Source organism: Pleurodeles waltl, chromosome 11 (assembly GCF_031143425.1).
Source record: "Pleurodeles waltl isolate 20211129_DDA chromosome 11, aPleWal1.hap1.20221129, whole genome shotgun sequence".
NCBI classification, from domain to species: domain Eukaryota; kingdom Metazoa; phylum Chordata; class Amphibia; order Caudata; family Salamandridae; genus Pleurodeles; species Pleurodeles waltl.
The window spans coordinates 188,736,477-188,759,691 of record NC_090450.1 but is presented as its reverse complement, the minus strand read 5'-3'; positions in this window follow the sequence as shown (position 1 = coordinate 188,759,691).

The window sequence follows — 23,215 nt, the reverse complement described above, 5'->3', positions numbered from 1 at the left end:
TCATCGCAAGTGGGATGATATTGGGAGTTAGTCAAGCTTTGATGGCCCATATGTAAAATCAACACCCAAAAGAGTAAAATGTCCTTTTGCTTGCCATTGTGATGAGATGCTTCAGTCCACGGGAGAGCAGAAAGACTGTTGCCCCCTTCAGTTGGGGTGGGGCATAACCTGCTTCTGGCGGTGAGCAGCCCCACCCCTCTAATCTTTTAATTCCCCTGTGTCTAGTGGGCTGCCTGCCCATCCAGGGGTGAATCAGGGTTATTACCCCATCTGCCCAGTCGGTGGGGGCAGAAAGACTTTGTCCCAATTTATTTGGGATGAGGCAATGCCCATGCCCATGGTAGGCAGCCCACACCCCTATGTGTTTAGAAAAAAGATTACCTGGTATCTAGTGGGCTTACTGCCCTGGGGGTAGATCAGAGTAATTGTCCTCATTTGCCCCCTGGGGGCAGAAAGACTGTGCCCCTTTGGTGGGGGTCATAGCCATGCCCATTCTGTGCAAGCCCCACCCCTAGACCTTTCTAAAAATATCCCTGAGGCCTAGTGGTCTTTGAGCTCCTCCAGGGGGGCAGATTGGGGGCTATTGCCCCATCAGTCTCCCAAGGAGGGCAGAAAGACTGTGCCCATTTTTTCTTGGTGGGTGGGGGCATTGCCATGCCCATACTGGGCAGACCCCACTCCCTACACTAACAAAAATAAATAAGCCCTGGTGTCTTGTGGGCTTTCTGCACCCATCTGCCCTCAAGGAGTGTAGAAAGACTGTGCCCATTTTGTTAGTGGGTGGAGGCATTGCCGTACTTGGCAGCCCCTAAACTAACCTACCCTAACACTGATAAAAAAAATAGTCCCTGGTGCCTAGTGGGCTTTCTGCCCCCCAGGTGGGCAGGACGGGGCTATTGACCCCATTTGCCCCCCAAAGGGGGGTGGGGGGGCAGAAAGACTGTGCTCATTTTGTTTGGCGGTGGAAGTATTGTCATGCTCATTCTGAGCAGCCCCCACCCCTACACTAATAAAATAGTTTCTGGTGTGCTAGTGGGCTTTCTGCCCCCACCTGAATGGCAGATTGGGGGCATTGCCCCATCTGCTCCTAGGGGCAGAAAGGCTAAATTGCCCCAATAAAACTCCAAGGGGGAGCAAAAGCCCTTTCCCAAGGGGCCTCTGCCCCTCCCTGGTGTCTAGTGGAGTGAATCTCTGCTTGGGATTGCCATTCTTGGGCAATCCCAAAGCAGAGATGAATTTGGGAAAGGTACCATTAGTAAGGGAATATTCTCCCCTTTCCGACGATACCTCTCTTGTGTGCTTCGGTGCTCCGGGGGCTGAAATATCCCCATGAGCACCGAATTAGTGAAAGGGAAATGAGCCGATCAACTAATTTCACTTCTACTGTAATGACGTCAGTGTGCCATGCACACCTATCATCATCACAGTGCAAAAAGATGCTTCGGGTGGCAGAGGAGGCTCTTCCCTTGCTCCAGAGGCTAACTAATAATAAAAAGGAAATCCTTCTGTTGTGAAGAACAGAGGGATTTCTTGGTCGTGTGCAGAGGATGGAACGGTTCTGTCCTCAGCACATGCCCACCATGTCTGAAGACAGAACCGTTCCGTCCTCAGCATGGAACGGGTTAAGAATGGCTGCCATCGTTTACAAACACCATTAGAGTTCGGTGACTTCATGGGAAATGTAGTGTACACGAGTAGTGTGTATTTCTAAAACACAATACCTCTCTTGAATAGAGCCAACCCAAGAGATGCACTCCCAGCCTTTCTCCTTTTCACTGAATTCAAAATTTAAATATACCAGAGAATACCTTTTCGAGAGGGGAAGCAACCAAACATAAAACAATAAAAAAGAATGGAACAAAAATTGAGCTTATCCAGATAAATGTTTGCTCTGGAAGAATGCTCTTTGATGTGTCCATAAAAATTACCACAGAGTCGTATCATTCCATTTCTGAAATTGAAAGCATTATGTACAAATTGAGACCTACATGTACGTAGAATTTTTGAGATCACAAACAGCCTGATTTGCAGAATTGGGCCATTTGCAACCGCAAAAATGTTTTTTTGGTATATAGAAATCCCAAATTGTGGTTTGGTAACTTGTCACCAAATCGCAAATTTTGGTTTGTGCTTTGGTATATAGAAGGGGTGTGCAGGGCATCTCTTCCTAGTGCTGAATAGGAAAGGTATGTATCAATGTTTTGCGACTGAAATGCATTTATTTTCTTTTTAAACACATCCTGTTTTTTCTTTAAGGAAAATGGACTGCATTTGAAAAAATAACTGCTTATTTAAAAGTAATCCACACATGGGTGTCTGCTTACCCCATCAGGCCACCATCCTTGTGGTGGTTCACAAATTGTGACCTAACTCATTAATATTAAGAGGTAGTTCGATTTGGAATCCATTAGAAATTGCTAATGAAACTCAGAAGAGTTTCATAAATTAGAAATAGCGATTTCCTAATTGTGATTCACACAAAAACACCACTGCTCTACTGCTGACAGCCCTGAATGTGCTGTTAGAAGTAGAGCAAGAATGTCATGGGCTCTGGTGCCAGGAATGAAAATTGACCCTTTGACTTTTGTGGGAGTAGTAAAATAGAGCATTTCCCCTCATCTGTCCCCCAGGGGGACAAGAAAGCCCACTAGATGCCCAGGTTTAAAAAAAAATACAGTGGTGGAGGCTCTTCACCATGGCCATGCCCGAACTCCCCACTCAAATGGGGCAAAAGCCTTTCTGTCCACCCCTGTTATATGGGTTAATTACCCCTGATCTGACCACTAGACTCCAGGGAAAGTTTTTTTAAATATAAGGATGGAGGCTTCCCAACATTGACATGCTATAACCCTACCCCAACTAAAGGGCAACAGTCTTTCTGCCACCTTCTCCCCTCCCCCGGGGATCAGATTTGGATAATTACCCCAGATCTGCCCCTAGGTGGTCAAAAGCCCACTAGATGCCAGGGAATTATTTTTTTTTATGTAGGGGTGGGGGCTGTCTGGCATGGGCATGGGCATGGCCATGCTCCCTAAAGTAAATGGGGCAACAGTCTTTCTGGCACACTGGGGCCAGATGAGGGTAATTACCCCCGAGCTGCCCCCAAGGGGGCAAAAGCCCACTGTATGGAAGCAATATATATTTTTTAACAAAAAAAAGTGTGTGGGGGGAGTGTTTCCAGGCCCTACTCTCACCCCTAAAACCTCAACAGTCTTTCTGCTCTCCTGCGGACTAAAGCTTCCCAACCCAATGGCAAGCGAGAGAATATTTGACTCTTTTGGGTTTTGTTTTTACATATGGGCTAGGAGAGTCTGGCTATCTTCCAATACCGCCCCACTTGTAATGGTGAATGACTGTACATTTGATCTTGAGTGGAATGCCACCTGGAAAAGCCTACCAGACCCAGAAAGTTAAAAAATCTAGACATCTAGGGGAGTCCAAGGTTGTGTGCCTTGCATGCATCCCACACCTTGAATCAAAAGTCCCTAAAGTGCTAGGGAGAGAGATCAGCAGTAGGGATAGCTGCAGGATTTGGGGCAGTGCTAGGCCACCACCCACAAAAATCTAGGAAGCCTGCACATTTTGGAAACTAGATAACTAGTGGAGTCCATGGTGGTGTGCCTTGTGTGGATCCCATGAGGTTTTTTTTGCCCACAAAGCCAGGCAGTCCTCCAACTTTGCCTTAAAGCAAGCATTTCCTTACGTTTCTGTGATGGAAATTCTTGATACTATTTTTATGAAAGATAAAAGACACTTTTATCCAGAGCACTGTTTTCATTTTTCCCAAAAATCTCAAAATATAGCTGCACGTTGTCTATTTTCTCTGTCCCCTGCAGAGGAATCTACAAACCCCAAGTACCTTTAGAATGTCCAGGATGGTCGCAAATTTGGCGTGGATAACTTATGTGGACAAAAAGCTATGGAGGCCTAAGTAAAAACTACCCCAAATAGCCAAAAAGGGCTCAGCACAGGGGGGAGAAGGAGACAGCATTCAAGGGTTTAGTACTACGCACTGGTCCACAAAACACAAAAATAAATGCGTAGGTTTCGTTTTGTGAAGGGTTGGGCAACTACAGGTTGTTTTGGTGTTGTAGTAATGAGAGTATGCGGGTATCCAGGCAACATTTGATAAACAATCTGACCTAAGCAGGTCGCCTACACCAAATATATTTCTAAAATAAATACGAATCCATTTTTGTTCTCAAATTTTCACATCGAGATTTAGCAAACATATGCAAGGTGTCATTCTGTTTGTTTTACAATTGTTTCGTGCTTGCTTTCTACAAACTGAGAGCTAAGTGTCTGATGTTTTACACGAAGCACCCCGTCCCAAAACAGCATCAAATCTTACCAAAACTGCTGATAACATATAGGAATGTGAGTGTGGTGTGTAAATGAAGTGTATTCTAATCATCCCCATGTAGTCATGGATAACCAGTTATTGTTCTATACAAGATCCTGTATTGCTATGGTGAGACCGCTGAAAAGATTATATGAAAGGATCCAGTCCCAACCATTATTAGTTTTTTAAAGCACACAACTCCTTAACGTCAAGAACCTAAAGAATACATACGCTTTTCTACCAAATACTTTATAAAATTGACTAGCATGTACTTACAGTAAGAAACCAATAACTGGAGAAATGCGCACAAGAACATAGCATGCCTCGATTATCAGAGGAGATTTGGTACTCCCCTTGAGTTGCTTTTTAATTATTATTAACAGTACAATTAAAAACATTGTTTTGTTTTCATTTCATTCCAGTAAAAAACAGGAGTAGGTCAGCTGCAAGCTGTCGTTTCAGTATTTCTCATTTAATCTTACAGTTCATACTCAACAGCACTTGAAGAATGGCAGCCATTGTAGTGTGTAGTGTCCTGAGAGTTTTGTGGGGGAAATCTGGGGGTGAAAAGGAGAAACAACTTCTCTTAAGGAGCAGATACCAAAATAAAGATATAAAATATGACTGTTAAAGATAAACGCTGTCTGTGCTATTTAAATTTCAGTCGGACAGTACATAATAGCTTAGCAGTCTACTAATTACATGCAACGTAATCAACAGATTCCTTTGTACTAAAACTGTTGGTTTAATTCACCCAAGTTCCATTCTAATTGACATTACTAACGCTTTAGCTTGAAGTGGGTATATTAGAAAGATACCCATATAATTGGTTTGTGAATCCATCACTTCTCTATGTATGATATTTAAAAGCTTTGCTGTATATTCTCAACAACAGGATATTGGTCGCAGCGGAGGGTAGGGTTTTAGCTCACAAGCCAAGATGCAGTCCGAACCAGGCAGCGAGGAGAACAAATCGCCGACAAAGGGCACTTTACGTTTCATCAGTGTTGTTAGGACAACAAGGAGGAATTTCAGAGATGATAATTCCCACTTCAAAGATTCCTCTCATGAATGGAACTCAGACCATCCTTTCAAATCTCGCACTAGGGACAACTTAACTCTTAGGAAGGTTCGTTTTGTTTATTTTCCTCCTATTCACCAGGGTACTTGGGTAAAATAAACAACATGACAATTATTGTACTATCTCTTCCTAACTTTAGATGGAATCATACCCATCCCCGCCCCCGACACTCTGGTGGACGTGATCCGGTTTGGGGTTTTATCGACTACAAAGTTACGGTTGACAGTGACAAGTGACCACAACCATGCTCCTTTGACCTTGCCTATCGACATATATTGATTTACTAATAAATTGTTATATAGTTATTTACGTATTATTCATGGTATTATGTAATCCCCATATAAACAACCTGTCACTAACTTCTTTATAATCAGCAACTTGTGACACATCCCGTCGCCGATTTTAATTTTTATAAATTATGTCAGAACTCAGCTGTTAGTTGAGTTGAGTTCTGATCTCACAATCCCTGGTTCCAAAGCCAGCAGCCGAGGGGAAAGGTAGGTTAGGACACATATTATAATCAAAACAGCCGGTTAAAGATCGAAAAAAACGAGAAGGTTAGTTTTCTTTCCCCTTTCTGTTTTTCTATCTGTATAGTGACATCTAGAAAGGAGGTATTCATGGTAACGTTTATTATTTGCAATCCCTAGGTAAATATACAAAAGTTAGAATCTCTGCATGTTTATACGCATCGCCAGCTACTGGGCCCTTTTAAAAAAAAAAGAGAACTGGCGTTCATTAACTGTCTTCTAGCAACAAATATCTCACAATATTTATCTATTTAATTTTGCACTAGATAAGTGCTTCCCAGACATTTTATAACCAGGACCCACTTTTTAGAAAGACAAACTTTTGTCACCTACCTTGATTTAGTGACCATGAGGTGGGAGATTTTTCCATGTAATAAAACATGGCGCACTGTCATTTACAGAGAGCACATTTTCCATTGAAATGGTCATTACATTTGCATAGACTTATGATTTTATAGATATAGCTAAAATGCTCACAAATGTGATTTGTGGAAATTGGGTTTCAATTAGGGGTGGAGGTGAACTCTGCTCCGCTCCTGGAGTTTGCTGACTCAGAGTGCGGAGTTCCGAAAAACTCTGCGTAGTGGAGCAGAGTGGAGTTTTTTCGTTGCTAGCCACAGTGAGTTGGCGAGCACCAGCAAGGAAAATCTTACTCAAGACCACCTTCCGACAAGATTTCTCAACGTGAGCAGCCATAGTATGGTTGAGACTACTCATGTTGAGAAACCTTCAGTTCGCATTGAGGTAGCTGCAACTCGAGTAGAAAATCAACTCGAGCGGCAGAAAAGAAGAAGCACCCTCTCTCTTGTGCAGGGAGCCGTTCGCACTGATTGTTCAATGCGGACAAACACCTGGTGCTAAAAAGCAGTGTAAACAGCGCAACCTAACGCACTCTGCTGCTTGCTGAACTCTACATAACACAGCAAAGGTTTTGCGCACTTCGCGGCGCTCCGCATAGCGCAACTCTGCAAACTCCACACAGGCCTAGTTTCAGTTAATCTTTATATTTCATGCATCACCAAAAGGATCGTGATTTGTTCCGATCCTACTATAATCTTTGTCTCTATCATACTTCATTATTGTAAACAAATGTGCTTCATTTTGCTTTCCTATCTGCTTAATGTGTACAGGTCATTTACAGGTATTTACATTTTGTTGTGTGTTAGGAATAAATTACATCCTTCAGCTTTCCTTTTACAATCCATGTCCCCCAGCGAGAGTGTCAAATAATTCAACCTATTTTTCTTTCTCTGACTGCAAAGTGAGTGGAATTCGGAAACACCAGTCTCAGGGTAAAAAATAAGCACCAGAAGATATAGCCTGACATTTGACCTTTGTTTTTGATTCACAGCAAATGTGACACCGTAAATACAGACATCTTTAATTATTGCCTGGACTTCGGAGATCCATCAAAAACTGGCTCACCGCGACACACAGTTTGGGAAACACTGCGCTAGAGATTCTTTTTTATTGTTTGTGTTTGCAAACGTTCTCTCCCTTTTATATTAAAGAGCCATGTGCCCAGGATTTATGTGGTTTGTGGGAAAGGTGATGGTGTGACAATGTATTATAAGGGATAAAGTACCCCCTTCTGTACATAGTAAGGATATTACAAATCAATTAGAGTTTCTTAACCTTTTGCCTGTCCCATCATACGGTTATAGAACGCCTCATTGACTTGCAAAATCCTTATAATGTATGGCAGGGTATACTTTAGTCCATATAATTCACACATTGCAGTGTTCCATACTGCACTTTTTTTTATTATTGTTTTGTGAACATGGAGAAGCAGGAAAATATTAAGGTAATATGCTGAACACGTAAAAAAGCAGGACTAGATGCACAATAATGAGATGAGTTAGGAAAAAAATTGCAACCATATCATAAACTTGTAGACATATTAGGTTAGTGAGAAGGGATGGCTTCCGCTTGTGGGTTATTTCAAGACACTCGAGGCAGAACCAGCAGCAGCATATCATAAAAAAAAATACATCCTTTACAATTCTGTGAATAAATAAACAATTCATTCATGTATGCTGAAACACCCTATCAAAGCACACCAGAAGCTAGGTTTAGGTAGTTTGGCTACTTAGCCAAGCACAACTATAAATGACATGCATTTGTGGCAATTTCTGGAATGGAAATGGCGAAGCATTGATTAAATTTAGGTAACTGGACAAAGTCTCGAATAACCACTCTTGCTGAAGACTGACAAAGTTTATTAATAAAGCTCAATTCAATTTTTTGGTCCTCTCTACAGTTTCCTGTATCAAGATGACCCATGGGTAGGACATCCTAGCACAAGAGAGCATCACAGGCTGCAGCCCTCCTGTGGCCACTAGGTAATAGGAACCAGAAAGTGGTGTAGGGCCAATGTGGGATCCTGAAAGCGGGAATGATAACATCACCATCGAAGCTTGAGAGTTATGCAGGTGAGGGGCAGGTCTAAAAGCCTTGATGGTGGGGAGCTGGGGGAAAGGTGGCTTTTCTGGCCTTAGCCACAAGGAAGAGGGCTTAAATGGGGAAGACTGCTGCAAGCGGTGCTAGCTGACATATTGCCCTGAGCCAACCCCACTCACATGCTGAAAAGTTTTCCCCTACTCAAAGGGGCCATTGAAGACACTCCTTTATTTTTTATATTTTTTTTTAAACTTTGCAAGTGACGTATATTTCATTGGTTGCATTTCTTTAAAAAAAAAAGCACTTAAGTCCAAGAGGTGAAACTTTGCAAAACCACACAGCATTAAATGTAGTTTGCCTGGTCAATCAAGCTTCTCACAAATTTTGGGCCTGATTTAGATCTTGACAGTATTACTACTAATCTGCCGCAGTGGCGGTCCAAAGTACTCCGTCAAGCTGATGGTGTTTCACCCACCATGTTTAGATCCTTATCTGTGCAGTCAGTAACAGTGTCGACGGAGTGCACTCTATCGTGCCAGCTGTATTCTGTAGCCGACACAGCAGACTCCATTGCTGCTGATTAGCACTTCATCGCTGTCATGACCCCAGGATTCTGCCAACCGTATTTAAATAACACAGTTGTGCTGACACCGTATCAGCAACATGCCCATGATGGCAGGAGTCCATCGCAGAACCTATTTGCTAGCTACTCACACCTGATGTATATTGGACAATTGTGAACACCTGCAAAACACACTATAAAGCACACTCCAGTTCAGACCATAATCCTTTGCCATTCCACTGCAGCAGACCATTGTATAGCAGAAATTGCCATACAGGAGCCAGTTTTTTTTTTTCTGTTTTCACCTCCCTCTATGCTCTTTGTTATTATTACTGTTTTGATTTTCCTTACGCTTTGGGGAAAGTACATTATTTTTCACTTATTCACTATAGCAAGGAGGAGAAATCCACGTTTCCCAGAGGGAGAATTGTCAAGCATGGTGGAAGAAATTGTTAGAGTAGAGCCACAATTGTTTGAAGCATAAGTGCAAAATACTACAATTTCTCGGAAAAGGCAAAAGTGGGTCAGAAACGTCAACAGACTTACTGCTGGAGCCAAGAGGATGAGGTGGAGCAATCAGCGGGGAAGATTGCATTCTCTGGCCTCCACGCCTTACCTGGATGCCCAGAGGAATGCAGTGGTTCTCTCAGCCCACCCCCCCATAGCAGCTAAGATGAAGGTCTTGCAAATCCTACATCCTAAAGGCTTGAGAGGAATCCCTGGTGGAGGGAAGACTGATACATTACACCTATACATGTCTCACCAATCACAAATGGAGTTCTTGCCCTTAACTTAGCGGTGCAGAATGTTTCTAGACACCTATCAAAACATATATAGTTAAACTTCAATTACAAAAATATTTTGGGTTATCCAAATTAGTAGCATCATGGTTGTTACAATCTATTTTACAACAACCAATATGTATTGTCAGATTGTGTGTTGTCCTCCATGGATCAACCCTTGCACTTGCCTTGTCCTTTGCTGTATCTCAGTATAGGTTGTTTACTTCAAAATACAGGTTTCAAACTCCATCCAGCTGCACATGAAGGTATAGTGCTTGTAAGTGGTATCTTAACCTAACTACTTTATACAGACGTGTGTGTACATATTGCAAATATGTGTTTAATTTTCACTGTATACATTGATATAGGTGTGTGTTGTCCACTTTTTTCACAAGTATTGGCAATAGTGTTTACAAATGACTACAACTAAAATGATGTTCTGCTTTTGTCTCTGCAAAACAATAGTGCAATGTGAAGTAGCTCAACCTCCCTTTCCTTCCACATATGGTCAAAAGTCAAAACTTTAGTAGTTGACATTCACCTTGTGTTGGTATGTATTGAAATCTCATCTGCTATGTTGTTCAAGTATGTTGTCACCTTCTTGTCACTACATTTAGTTGATCAACTTGCTTGCATGAATCCTAGTTTGTCTATTAAAAGGTTTCCAACCATGTTCTGTGGCATGCTGATTGTAGGAGGCTGGACTGGCTTGTAGTGAGTACCAAGGGGTACTTACACCTTGCACCAGGCCCAGGTATCCCTTATTAGTGTATAGGGTGTCTAGCAGCTTAGGCTGATAGATAATGGTAGCTTAGCAGAGCAGCTTATGCTGAACTAGGAGACGAGTGAAGCTCCTACAGTACCACTAGTGTCATATGCACAATATCATAAGAAAACACAATACACAGATATACTAAAAATAAAGGTACTTTATTTTTATGACAATATGCCAAAAGTATGTCAGTGAGTACCCTCAGTATGAGGATAGCAAATATACACAAGATATATGAACACAATACCAAAAATATGCAGTATAGTATTAGAAAACAGTGCAAACAATGTATAGTTACAATAGGATGCAATGGGGACACATAGGGATAGGGGCAACACAAACCATATACTCCAAAAGTGGAATGCGAACCACGAATGGACCCCAAAAATATGTGACCTTGTAGAGGGTCGCTGGGACTGTAAGAAAACAGTTAGGGTTAGAAAAATAGCCCACTCCAAGACCCTGAAAAGTGAGTGCAAAGTGCACTAAAGTTCCCCAAAGAGCACAGAAGTCGTGATAGGGGAATTCTGCAGGAAAGACACAAATCAGCAATGCAACAACGATGGATTTCCAAACGAGGGTACCTGTGGAACAAGGGGACCAAGTCCAAAAGTCACAAGCAAGTCGGAGATGGGCAGATGCCCAGGAAATGCCAGCTGTGGGTGCAAAGAAGCTGCTACTGGACAGTAGAAGCTGAAGATTCTGCGGGAACGACAAGGGCTAGAGACTTCCCCTTTGCAGGATGGATGCCCCACGCTGTGGAGAGTTGTGCAGAAGTGTTTTCCTGAAGAAAGACCACGAACAAGCCTTGCTAGCTGCAAGTCGTGCAGTTAGGGTTTTTGGATTCTGCTGTGGCCCAGGAGGGACCAGGATGTCGCCAATTGTGTCAGAGGACAGAGGGGGCACCCAGCAAGACAAGGAGCTCTCTCAGAAGCAGGCAGCACCCGCAGAAGTGCTGGAACAGGCACTACGAAGAGGAGTGAAATGGTGCTCACCCGAAGTCGCACAAAGGAGTCCCTCGTCGCCGGAGGACAACTTAGAAAGTCGTGCAATGCAGGTTAGAGTGCCGTGGACCCAGGCTTGGCTGTGCACGAAGGATTTTTGCCGGAAGTGCACAGAGGCCGGAGTAGCTGCAAAAGTCGCGGTTCCCAGCAATGCAGTCTGGCGTGGGGAGGCAAGGACTTACCTCCACCAAACCTGGACTGAAGAGTCACTGGACTGTGGGAGTCACTTGGACAGAGTTGCTGGATTCAAGGGACCTCGCTCGTTGTGCTGAGAGGAGACCCTGGTTACTGGTGCTGCAGATCTTTGGTGCATGCGGTTGCAGGGGGACGATTCCGTCGACCCACGGGAGATTTCTTTGGAGCTTCTAGTGCAGAGAGCAGGCAGACTACCCCCACAGCATGCACCACCAGGAAAGCAGTCGAGAAGGCGGCAGGATCAGCGTTACAGAGTTGCAGTAGTCGTCTTCGCTACTTTGTTGCAGTTTTGCAGGCTTCCAGCGCGGTCAGCAGTCTATTCCTTGGCAGAGGGTGAAGAGAGAGATGCAGAGGAACTCTGATGAGCTCTTGCATTCGTTATCTAAGGAATTCCCCAAAGCAGAGACCCTAAATAGCCAGAAAAGAGGGTTTGGCTACTTAGGAGAGAGGATAGGCTAGCAACACCTGAAGGAGCCTATCAGAAGGAGTCTCTGACGTCACCTGCTGGCCCTGGCCACTCAGAGCAGTCCAGTGTGCCTGCAGCACCTCTGTTTCCAAGATGGCAGAGGTCTGGAGCACACTGGAGGAGCTCTGGGCACCTCCCACGGGAGGTGCAGGTCAGGGGAGTGGTCACTCCCCTTTCCTTTGTCCAGTTTCGCGCCAGAGCAGGGCTGAGGGGTCCCTGAACCGGGTTAGACTGGCTTATGCAAAAATGGGCACCATGTGTGCACATGAAAGCATTTCCAGAGGCTGGGGGAGGCTACTCCTCCCCTGCCTTCACACCATTTTCCGAAGGGAGAGGGTGTAACACCCTCTCTCTGAGGAAGTCCTTTGTTCTGCCTTCCTGGGCCAAGCCTGGCTGGACCCCAGGAGGGCAGAAACCTGTCTGAGGGGTTGGCAGCAGCAGCAGCTGCAGTGAAACCCTGGGAAAGGCAGTTTGGCTGTACCCGGGTCTGTGCTACAGACCCGTGGGATCATGGGATTGTGCCAACAATGCCAGGATGGCATAGAGGGGGCAATTCCATGATCATAAAAATGTTACATGGCCATATTCGGAGTTACCATTGTGAAGCTACACATAGGTAGTGACCTATATGTAGTGCACGCATGTAATGGTGTCCCCGCACTCACAAAGTCCGGGGAATTGGCCCTGAACAATGTGGGGGCACCTTGGCTAGTGCCAGGGTGCCCACACACTAAGTAACTTGGCACCCAACCTTTACCAGGTAAAGGTTAGACATATAGGTGACTTATAAGTTACTTAAGTGCAGTGTAAAATGGCTGTGAAATAACGTGGACGTTATTTCACTCAGGCTGCAGTGGCAGCCCTGTGTAAGAATTGTCAGAGCTCCCTGTGGGTGGCAAAAGAAATGATGCAGCCCGTAGGGATCTCCTGGAACCCCAATACCCTGGGTACCTCAGTATCATATACTAGGGAATTATAAGGGTGTTCCAGTATGCCAATGTAAATTGGTAAAATTGGTCACTAGCCTGTTAGTGACAATTTGTAAAGAGAGAGCATAACCACTGAGGTTCTGGTTAGCAGAGCCTCAGTGAGACAATTAGGCATCACACAGGGAACACATACCTATAGGTCATAAACTTATGAGCACTGGGGTCCTGGCTAGCAGGGTCCCAGTGACACATAACAAACGTACTGAAAACATAGGGTTTTCACTATGAGCACTGGGCCCTGGCTAGCAGGATCCCAGTGAGACAGTGAAAACACCCTGACATACACTCACAAAAAGGCCAAAAATGGGGGTAACAAGCCTAGAAAGAGGCTACTTTCTCACACTGATTATAAGCAGTATTGCTGCACAAGTTACTTTGCAGTGTTCATAAGATGACTAATGCCACTAAATACAATAAGTTGTACCATACTTTGTTTTTGAGACTGCTAGGCCCTGAAATGGCACAGCTCTCAACTCTCCTCTCTACTGTGTTGAGTTGCATGTCTGGTACAAGGAATTTACACTGTATACTTTACATTTTACATTCCAGGGCATCTCTCCATCATTGTTACTGAAGTGTGTCTCTGTGTACCTTAGCCTGCACAAGTGTAAAATCACACAAGGGCCTCAACATCCCACTAAGCATTATTTTCCTTTTCTTTGGGTTGCATCATCTGGAGCTGAAGATAGATCTGTAATTTATATGAGGACCAACCCACAGGGTAAGTGGACCACCGTCTACAACTAAAGACACCTCCACTCCAGGCCAAGATCAAGCCTTTAGTGAGGACACCACTCTTGCAAGTGCAGTTGATGAGCCGATGTCTGGCCATTCAGTCTGCCTGGGCAGACAGCCCCAGTGGGTCTCACCCAACCCACACCTACACCTGCTATAACGACTATACGTATGGATACCTCTACTTCCTATTTCCAAAGGATCGCAACTCCCATCTTGTGCCCCCCAGTCCTGGCACTGTTGAGCAACCACCACCTCCAGTTGTGCCAGGACCAGGTGGGATGGGTCACACTGCCTCAAGGGCAAAGGGTAGGGGGAATAAGCATTATTGGAGGAAGCAGTGGGCCAGTAAAGTGAGACCACTTGCATTACCATCACCCAGACCACCATTGACCGAGTCTTGGAAGCAATTCAACGGTCCAAAGGTGTAATGAGCTAGGTCCTAGCAGAGGCACAGGAACTTAAACAGGTGCAGAGGGAGCACATTCAAGGGATACAGAATCACAATCAAAATGTGTGCTACTTGACTGGGCTGACTTTTGACATTTACCATCATATGTGCAGGGCTTTTCCTTTACCATTTACAGAGGGGGTATTCATCTGGACCACCAAGAGAGGATGGCAAGACCTCCACCACCACCTCCAAGAGACGACTAACCTAATTTCCTTAACTGTGTGTCTACCATACCATTTAGACTATTACATGAACACATTTACTTTTTCTGAGGAGAGATGTATTTTGTACATTGGACTCCAAACAATTAGTGCTCAACAAATACCGTTTCATCCACTGTTAGAAATTGGGTCTTTGGTTGGCACCAAACAAAGACCCTCACTCTAGTCAGGGTAAAGGGGAATCACCCTCTGCTAACTCCTGCTTACCCCCTTGGTAGCTTGGCATGAGCAGGCAGGCTTAACTTCAGAGTTCTAGGTATAAAGTATTTGTACCAACACACACAGTAACCCAATGAAAACACTACAAAATGACACAACACAGGTTTAGAAAAATCAGAAAATATTTATCTAAACAAACCAAGACCAAAACGACAAAAAATCCAACACACACAAGTCAAGTTATTAATTTTAAAAGCAAAAGAGTTTGAAATCCTTTTGTAAACAGGTAAAACACGGTTAGCATCGAAAAGTACCTGGGTAGAGTCAAAATAACATGCACTGGTGAGTGTGCGTCGAAAAAGGTAAGCAGTGCATCGATTTCTCACCCGCAACCGAGACCATGCGTTGTTTCTCCTTCTCCAGTCGGGTCGGCGTGTGTCGTTTTTCCTCTCCATAGGCGATCGAAGCATCGATCTGGACAGCACTTGGGTCCGGGCAGGTACTGCATAGTTTTTCCGCAACCAGCAAGGTTTGGTTCGAAAATCCTGCCGCACGGCGTTAGCAAAACCGCGCTGTGTGGGTTGCGATGTTACCAGCCTCCGTTAGCGATGCAGCGCGTCGTTTCTCCAGCTGCATGCGTCGATCTTCCAGCCACGCTGCAAGCGCTGTGTCGATTTCAGCCGCGGAGCCAGCGGCGCATCGTTTCTTCAGCCACGTCTCAGAGGTTGTGTCAGAAAGTTTCCTGCACCGTGGTCTGTGCATGGACTTTCAAACTTGGTCTGCCAGCTTCACCTGTCAAGGCCCCAGGAACTGGATAGGGCACTACTGGGCAGGGCCGGAGTCTCAGTAGAGAGTCCAAGTGCTGGCCGGAGAAGTCTTAGATGGCCCTGAGACTTCAACAACAGGAGGCAAGCTCAGACCAAGCCCTTGCATATTTCTTCACAAGCAGGAAGGCACAAAAAGTCAAGGCTTTGTCCCCTTGCACAGGCAGAAGCAGTAACTGCAGGATAGCTCCACAGAGCACAGTCTCAGACAGGGCAGCACTTCTCCTCATCTCTTCAGCTCTTCTCTAGGCAGAGGTTCCTCTTGATGTCCAGAAGTGATCTAAAGCCTGTGGTTTTGGGTGCTCTTCTTATACGCATTTTGGCCTTTGAAGTAGGCTTACTTCAAATGAAAGTCTCTCTTGTTTGTGAAATCCTGCCTTGTCCAGGCCAGGCACCAGACACACACCAGGGGGTTGGAGACTGCATTGTGTGAGGGCAGGGATCAACCCTTGCACTTGCCTTGTTCTTTGCTGTATCTCAGTGTAGGTTGTTTTACTTCAAAATACAGGTTTCAAACTCCATCCAGCTACACATGAAGGTATAGTGCTTGTAAGTGGTGTCTTAACCTAACTACTTTATACAGACGTGTGTGTACATATTGCAAATATGTGTTTAATTTTCACTGTATACATTGATATAGGTGTGTGTTGTCCACTTTTTCACAAGTATTGGCAATAGTGTTTACAAATGACTACAACTACCATGGTGTTCTGCTTTTGTCTCTGCAAAACAATAGTGCAATGTGATGTAGCTCAACCTCACTTTCCTTCCACATATGGTCAAAAGTCAAAACTTTAGTAGTTGACATACACCTTGTGTTGGTATGTATTGAAATCTCATCTGCTATGTTGTTCAAGTATGTTGTCACCTTCTTGTCACTACATTTAATTGATCAGCTTGCTTGCATAAATCATAGTTTGTGGATTCAAAGGTTTCCAACCATGTTCTGTGGCATGCTGATTATAAGTTGTATTGCTGCACAAGTTACTTTGCAGTGTTCATAAGATGAATAATGCCACTAAAAACAATAAGTTGTACCAAACTTTGTTTTTGAGACTGCTAGGCCCTGAAATGGCACAGCTCTCAACTCTCCTCTCTACTGTGTTGAGTTGCATGTCTGGTACAAGGAATGTACACTGTATACTTTACATTTTAAATTCCAGGGTATCTATCCATCATTGTTACTGAAGTGTGTCTCTGTGTACCTTAGCCTGCACAAGTGTAGAATCACACAAGGGCCTCAACATCCCATTAAGCATTATTTTTCTTTTCTTTGGGTTGCATCATCTGGAGCTGAAGATAGATCTGTAATTTATATGAGGACCAACCCACAGGGTAAGTGGACCACCGTCTACAACTAAAGACACCTCCACTCCAGGCCAAGATCAAGCCTTTAGTGAGGACACCACTCTTGCAAGTGCAGTTGATGAGCCGATGTCTGGCCATTCAGTCTGCCTGGGCAGACAGCCCCAGTGGGTCTAACCCAACCCACACCTACACCTGCTATAATGACTATGCGTATGGATACCTCTACTTCCTGTTACCACCACCACCACCTCCAGTTGTGCCAGGACCCGGTGGGATGGGTCACACTTCCCCAAGGGCAAAGGGGAGGGGGATAAGCATTATGGGAGGAAGCAGTGGGCCAGTAGAGTGAGACCACTTGCATTACCATCACCATCTGCTCCCAATACTACTAATGTGGGTTGCACAACCAGTGCTGCAGACCAGCTAGTAGCATTTGATTTACAGGCCCTCGGCACCTCTAGTGCACTGTACTAGGGACGTACCAGTAAATCAAATATGCCAATCATGGAAATCCAATCCACAATACAATTTACACAGAGAGCATATGCACTTTAGCACTGGTTAGCAGTGGTAAAGTGCTTAGCGTTCACAAGCCAACAACAACAGGTCAGAAAAAAAGAAGGCAGGAGGCAAAAAGATTGGGGATGACCCTGCATATGGAAAAAAGTCCAACATCCACCATGATGGACTTTTCTTTCCTGTTCTTCATTCTGGTTTGTTATCCATTTCACTCATCTTTTTGTTCAAAATAAACAAACATAAAGACTGATGTTGTCTTTATTGTTGTATTTCCCTTTTGTTGTCTTCTGTATACCATCTTTTTTTAAATCTGTCAAACAATAGGATACCAAAACAAATAAGAGATAGCAACTAGATGATGTGTTTCCCATGTTAAAAAAAGATGGAAAAAGAAACAATTAAATCTGAATGTAATGGTGTCATACATATCTGATAGAGACTTCTAGTTTCAGATACCTTACCTTAGAATTTCCCTCAGGTGTCAGACTGGATCCAAAGATTTTTCTTTGAGCAGTACCTCTGTGCATTGTCAGGTGGAGTTGGTCGACTCCGCGAGCATCATTGGCATTGTGGTCGGTGTGATGATGTCGCGGTCGCCAACTGGGCGCACTGATGTCAGTTCTTTTCTTTCTGCGCCAGCCTATGCCTACACCGAGATCTGGAGAAAAGCTACCCTTAGTCATTGGTTGACTAACTGCAACACTTTTGTCGAATTCTTTTGGATGAATTTTGGATGCATCGAGGGATATCGTGTAAGGCCGGTTTTAAACCCTGTGACTCCTGTCACTGAATGATGTCGGAGGCGGATTTGCATCACGCCTGTTTTTGGTGTCTGGAGTGTGATTAGGACCCGAAGCCATGCTCCGAGTGTCAGGCCATTAACCCGAAGGCTTTGAGGGAGCGGTCCCTAAAGCTCATGGCGGCCCGACGCTCAACTCTGTGTCACTCCCTGTCTCGTTCTTGAGGAAGGTCACGAGATTGCTCACGTAGTCATCACCATTCCTCCCCGTCCCATTCCAAGTCCTCGGGACACTCGAGTCACAAGAAGAAGAAGTGGAAGAAGTCCAAACGTTCTTGAACTTCACCAAGTCACTCGGACGATGCAACGCAGGAAGAGTATTGACGTTCTAGGCCTCTGTCATCAGGGTTGGCTCTACACCTTACCAACTTTCGGGGATCCGGTACCACCCCTGCCAAGTTGAAAGAGTTCTATGAGGCCATGCACCTCATCTTTGGGCAGACTAACCCGTTCCTGGAGCCTTCGGGTCCAGAAGGGTCAGTGAGGGCCCCCTCGGGTTCTGCTCCTGTGGCTTTGGCCTCAGCTCCGGAGGGCACATCCGGATTCACTTTTGCATCTGTACAGATGCCGGTCGTACCAATGCGAGCTTCCCCGGCGTCAGGACAGACATCGGTGCTCCCTATGTTGGTTGGGCCCTAAATTGACATTGATCCTATACTCATCCCCGATGATCCAGAGCCAGAACAGCATCCTTTGACACCAAGTCTATTTTTCATGGGCTTTTCTGGGCCCAGGGCAGATTCTGAACCTTCTTTCTATGGATATGAGGATAGTGTAGAGGGGTTGCAGGACACTTTATTATACAAGCTTGACTCTGACATGGACTGGATGCAGGATTTGGGTGATGCTAGCAGACTAGAAACCTCTCCTGATGTGTCATGCTTTCTTCCCCTACCCTGGCTATGGAGGAGGGAGCTTCATACTCCATGGTAGTGAGAAGTGAAGCTTATGTTCTGATGGATACAAACTACCTGTGGATTCCTCACCTTATGAATTCACACTTGCGCCAGCATCTGACGGAAAATCTTGTTCCTAGCTCTCCACATCGATGAGGACGTCACAATTACACAGCTCCACGCGACTCCGTCTGACGTTACCGTGCCTATAAGAGGCCCTCATCGGCGTGCTCATGTCAGTTCCCTTTTTTCTGTGCCTTCGACGCTAACGGTTCTCTCCTAGTTCTCGCTTCTGTTAGAGGTTTCATCTTGTTGCTCTTTGTAGTTACAATCTCTCCCCCGAGGAAGTCCAATTTCAAGCTTTGCAGAGAGTGTGGCAGTCGCATGTCGGTCACTGACCCTTATGACGATTGTATTTGGTGCCTTAGCTCTGAGCATGACGTCGAGGAGTGTGCGTCTTGCCAGAGCATGAATCCTAAGGCTTTAAAGGAAAGGGAGGCCAAACTCTTTTTGGCCAAAGCGAAGAAGGGCCATAGGAGCCATAGAGGATCCTCTTCCCATGTTTCTTCAAAGAAGCATAAGAAGCGGCGCCGTCATGACTCTCGGCACCATGCGTCTCGGAGCCGATCAAGATCGAGGTCTCCATCTCGTCGGCGCCGTGCAATTTGGGAGGTGAGTCCGACAGTGACTCCGCAACCCCAGAGTCCTGAGGCTTCTCCAGCACCTTTGAGGTTGTGGCACCTCAGGACAGTGCTCGTTTTTCACCTGCATGCTCAGGAGTTGGATGGTCAGCAAACACAGGTGCAACAGGGGGACCAATGGTATCCTGCCTTCCCGGCTCTGGGACTGGATCCGGCGGCATTTTTGAATGCCATGTGTACTATGTTTAACGTCATGGCCCCTGCTGGTGCACCGGCTGGTCCCACGGGTCCATTGGCATTTTCATTGGGCTCCCCGGCTCCTTACAAGGCAGCACCGTTTATGCCATTCTATCCGGCTGAGGGTACCGAACCGGCGCCGATGACGTCGCCTCGAGGTCCTGTGAATCCCATGACGTCGCCCCTAGATCTATGGCACCGATATCATCACCCCGTCAGCCGGCGCCGAGGTGGAGTCACATGCATCTTCAGCGCCATTAGGATATGTGCTGGCGCCGGACCCGGGTGATGGATTCCGGTGGAGACAACCCTCCTCTCCGGTGCCTTGTCAGGTGTTGAAGCCGGTGTCTTCGACATCGGCAAATTCCATGTCGACGCTGAGGTTGGAGGCTCAATTGAGGTCACGCAGGAAGGCCTTGCGTCTCTTGGAAGAGGAAGAATATCAAAGGCAGTTGCAGGAAGGAGAGATTGTTGAGCCCTTGGGAGAGTATCAGGGCTTGGAGTCGGCCAGTGGGCTGGATACTTCCCCAGAATGGGACTTGTCTTCACCGGGGGAATTTACGGAGGAGGCAGCTTCGTTTCACATGGTAATCAGGAAGGCAGCAGACTTTTTAGAACTTCCATTGCCTGCTAAAGAAGTTAAAACAAACATATTAATGAAAGTGCTGCATCCTTCTTCGGCTTCTGCAGACCCTTTGCTTCCTTTCAATGAGGCTCTTACTGAACCCATTTTAGAACTTTGGAGGAAGCCGGTTTCGTCGCCTGCGGTGAATAGAGCTGTGGCAAGAAGATATAGAGTGGTGCCTGGTGATCCGGGGCTTTTATCGTGACACCCCGGAGAGTTTGGTGGTCCAGGCCTCTTGCTCTACACAATCTGCTCCTGGCTCTTTCCCTGTGAGTCCATCTGACAGGGAATCCAAGCGGATGGAGCAATCCGCAAAGAAGACTTTTTCTTTTTGCAGCATGGCTCTCAAGGCTGCAAATGCTACCTCTGTGCTGGGTAGGTATGTCCATGCCCTCATGGACTCTGAGAAAGCCATGGTACCTGAACTGCCACAAGATATACAGAGGCCATTTGGGGGACTCATGTCTGATGCACATGCTGCGGCGAAACAAATAATTCAGTCTGGCCTGGACTCTACGGACTCGGTGGCCAGGGCAATGGGTACAACTATTGCTACCAGGAGGCACGCTTGGTTAAGGTACTCTGGGTTTTTATCGGATGTACAGACTACCTTGTTGGATTTGCCATTTTATGGGGAAAAACTATTTGGAGACAAAGCGGACTCTGCCCTAGAGCGCTTTAAAGACAGCTATTTATTGTTTGCTTTGGACTTAGCAAAGAAGGGTTGTGCATTGGTTACGGTTAAGGGTTATTTGGCTGCTCTGTCAGCCTTTCTTTGCCTTACGGATCAGCCCTCATTGTTTAAATCACCTATTGTAGTTAGGTTTCTTAAGGGTTTACTTAATAAGTTTCTTCCCACTCCTTTTCATGTGCATCAGTGGGACCTAAATCTTGTTTTGGCCTTTTTAATGGGGTCACCTTTTGAGCCCATGCACTCTTGCCCGTTAAGGTTTTTAGTGTTAAAGACAGTTTTTCTTGTTGTCATAATCTCGGCTAGGTGGGTTAGTGAGCTCCAAGCTCTTTCTGTAAAACTCCCCTTTACCTTGTTTTTCCCAGATAAAGTGGTGTTGAAAACCAGGGCGGCTTTCCTGCCAAAAGCTGTCACTCCTTTTCATATAGGGCAGACTATTACCCTTCCATCTTTCTACCCTCCTCCTTACCCCTCGAAGGAGGAAGAAAGGCTTCACAGGTTGAACCCTAAAATGGCACTTAGATTTTACATTAAAAGGACGAAGGACTTTCGCCTGGAAGATCAGCTGTTCGTGGGGTACGTTGGAAAGAGGAATGGCAGAGCCATCCATAAAATAACTATCTCCAGGTGGGTTATCCTTTGTATCAAGATCTGCTACTCGTTGGCAAAAAAGGTTCCCCCTGAAGGTATCAGAGCCCATTCCACCAGGGCTAAGCCTGCTACTTCAACCCTGGCAAGGGGGTTCCGGTGGTCGATATTTCCAAGGCGGCAACTTGGGTGTCCCTCCATGCCTTTGCAAAGCATTACTGCTTGGACTCTGAGGTTTGGAGGGACGGCCATTTTGCACGATCTGTTTTGCAGGATTTCTTGGTGTAATTAGACAGGCACCCACCTCTGAGTGTGGTACTGCTTTGGGACTCTATTCATAAGGTGAGAAATCCACAGGTAGTTTGTATCCATCAGAAGACCAAGTTACTTATCTTCGGTAAAGCTTTTTCTGGTGGATACAATAGCTACCTGTGGATTCCTCACAGTCCCACCCGCCTCCGTGTTGCCTGTCTGATTGCACTTCGAATTGTGGTTGTATAAATGTATGTATATATCGATACTTTTCCTGTATATATATAAAAAAATGATGATTTTGATTATGTTGCATCATGAAGGCTTTATGTATATATGTGTTTATTGGAGTCATTGTGGAGTCGGTTCTCACCTGTTCGCCTCAAAGGCACGTAAAAAATTGGTGAAACTGACGTCAGCACGCCGACGAGTGCCTCTTATTGGCACGGTGATGTCAGACGGAGTAGCGTGGAGCCGTGCAATTGTGACGTCCTCGTCATGGCTGGAACACCCTGGTGATTCAACATCTGGCGTGCTCGGTGAAGGCCAGAGTAGACAAACTCAGCGTTTGATGCATAGTCGATCACGAATGGCATCTCCAGCTGGAGGTGGCCTAAGGTCTGTTTCAGCAGTGGAGAGAGCCTTGGCTAGATCTGTTCACCACTGCAGAGAACGTGCAATGTCGGCTGTTTTGCCCATTGGAGTTTCCAAGGCGTCACTCGCTCAGCAGCGCTTTTCGCCTGAGTGGAGCTCAGGCCTCCTTTACGATTTCCCGCCAATACCACTTCTGCCCAGAGTTCTGAAGAAGTTCAGGTACGACTGGGCCCAAGTAATGCTGGTGGCTCCAGACTGGGCATGAAGAGTCTGGTACCCGAGCTATTGGGCATGGCCATCGATCCTCCAATCAGAGTGCCCCTTTGGGAGGATCTTCTGTCGCAGCAGCAGGGGACGGTCCTTCAACCAAACCTGTCCAGTCTCAGCCTCCTTGCGTGGAGATTGAGCAGCAGCAGTTGACAGCTTTCAACCTTCCGCCCGAAGTCTGTGATGTTATCTTTGCAGCCAGGCGTCCCTCCACCAAAAAAGTATACACCTGTTGTTGGAACAAACTGTGGCATGGTGTATCAACAAATCTGTTGATCTCCT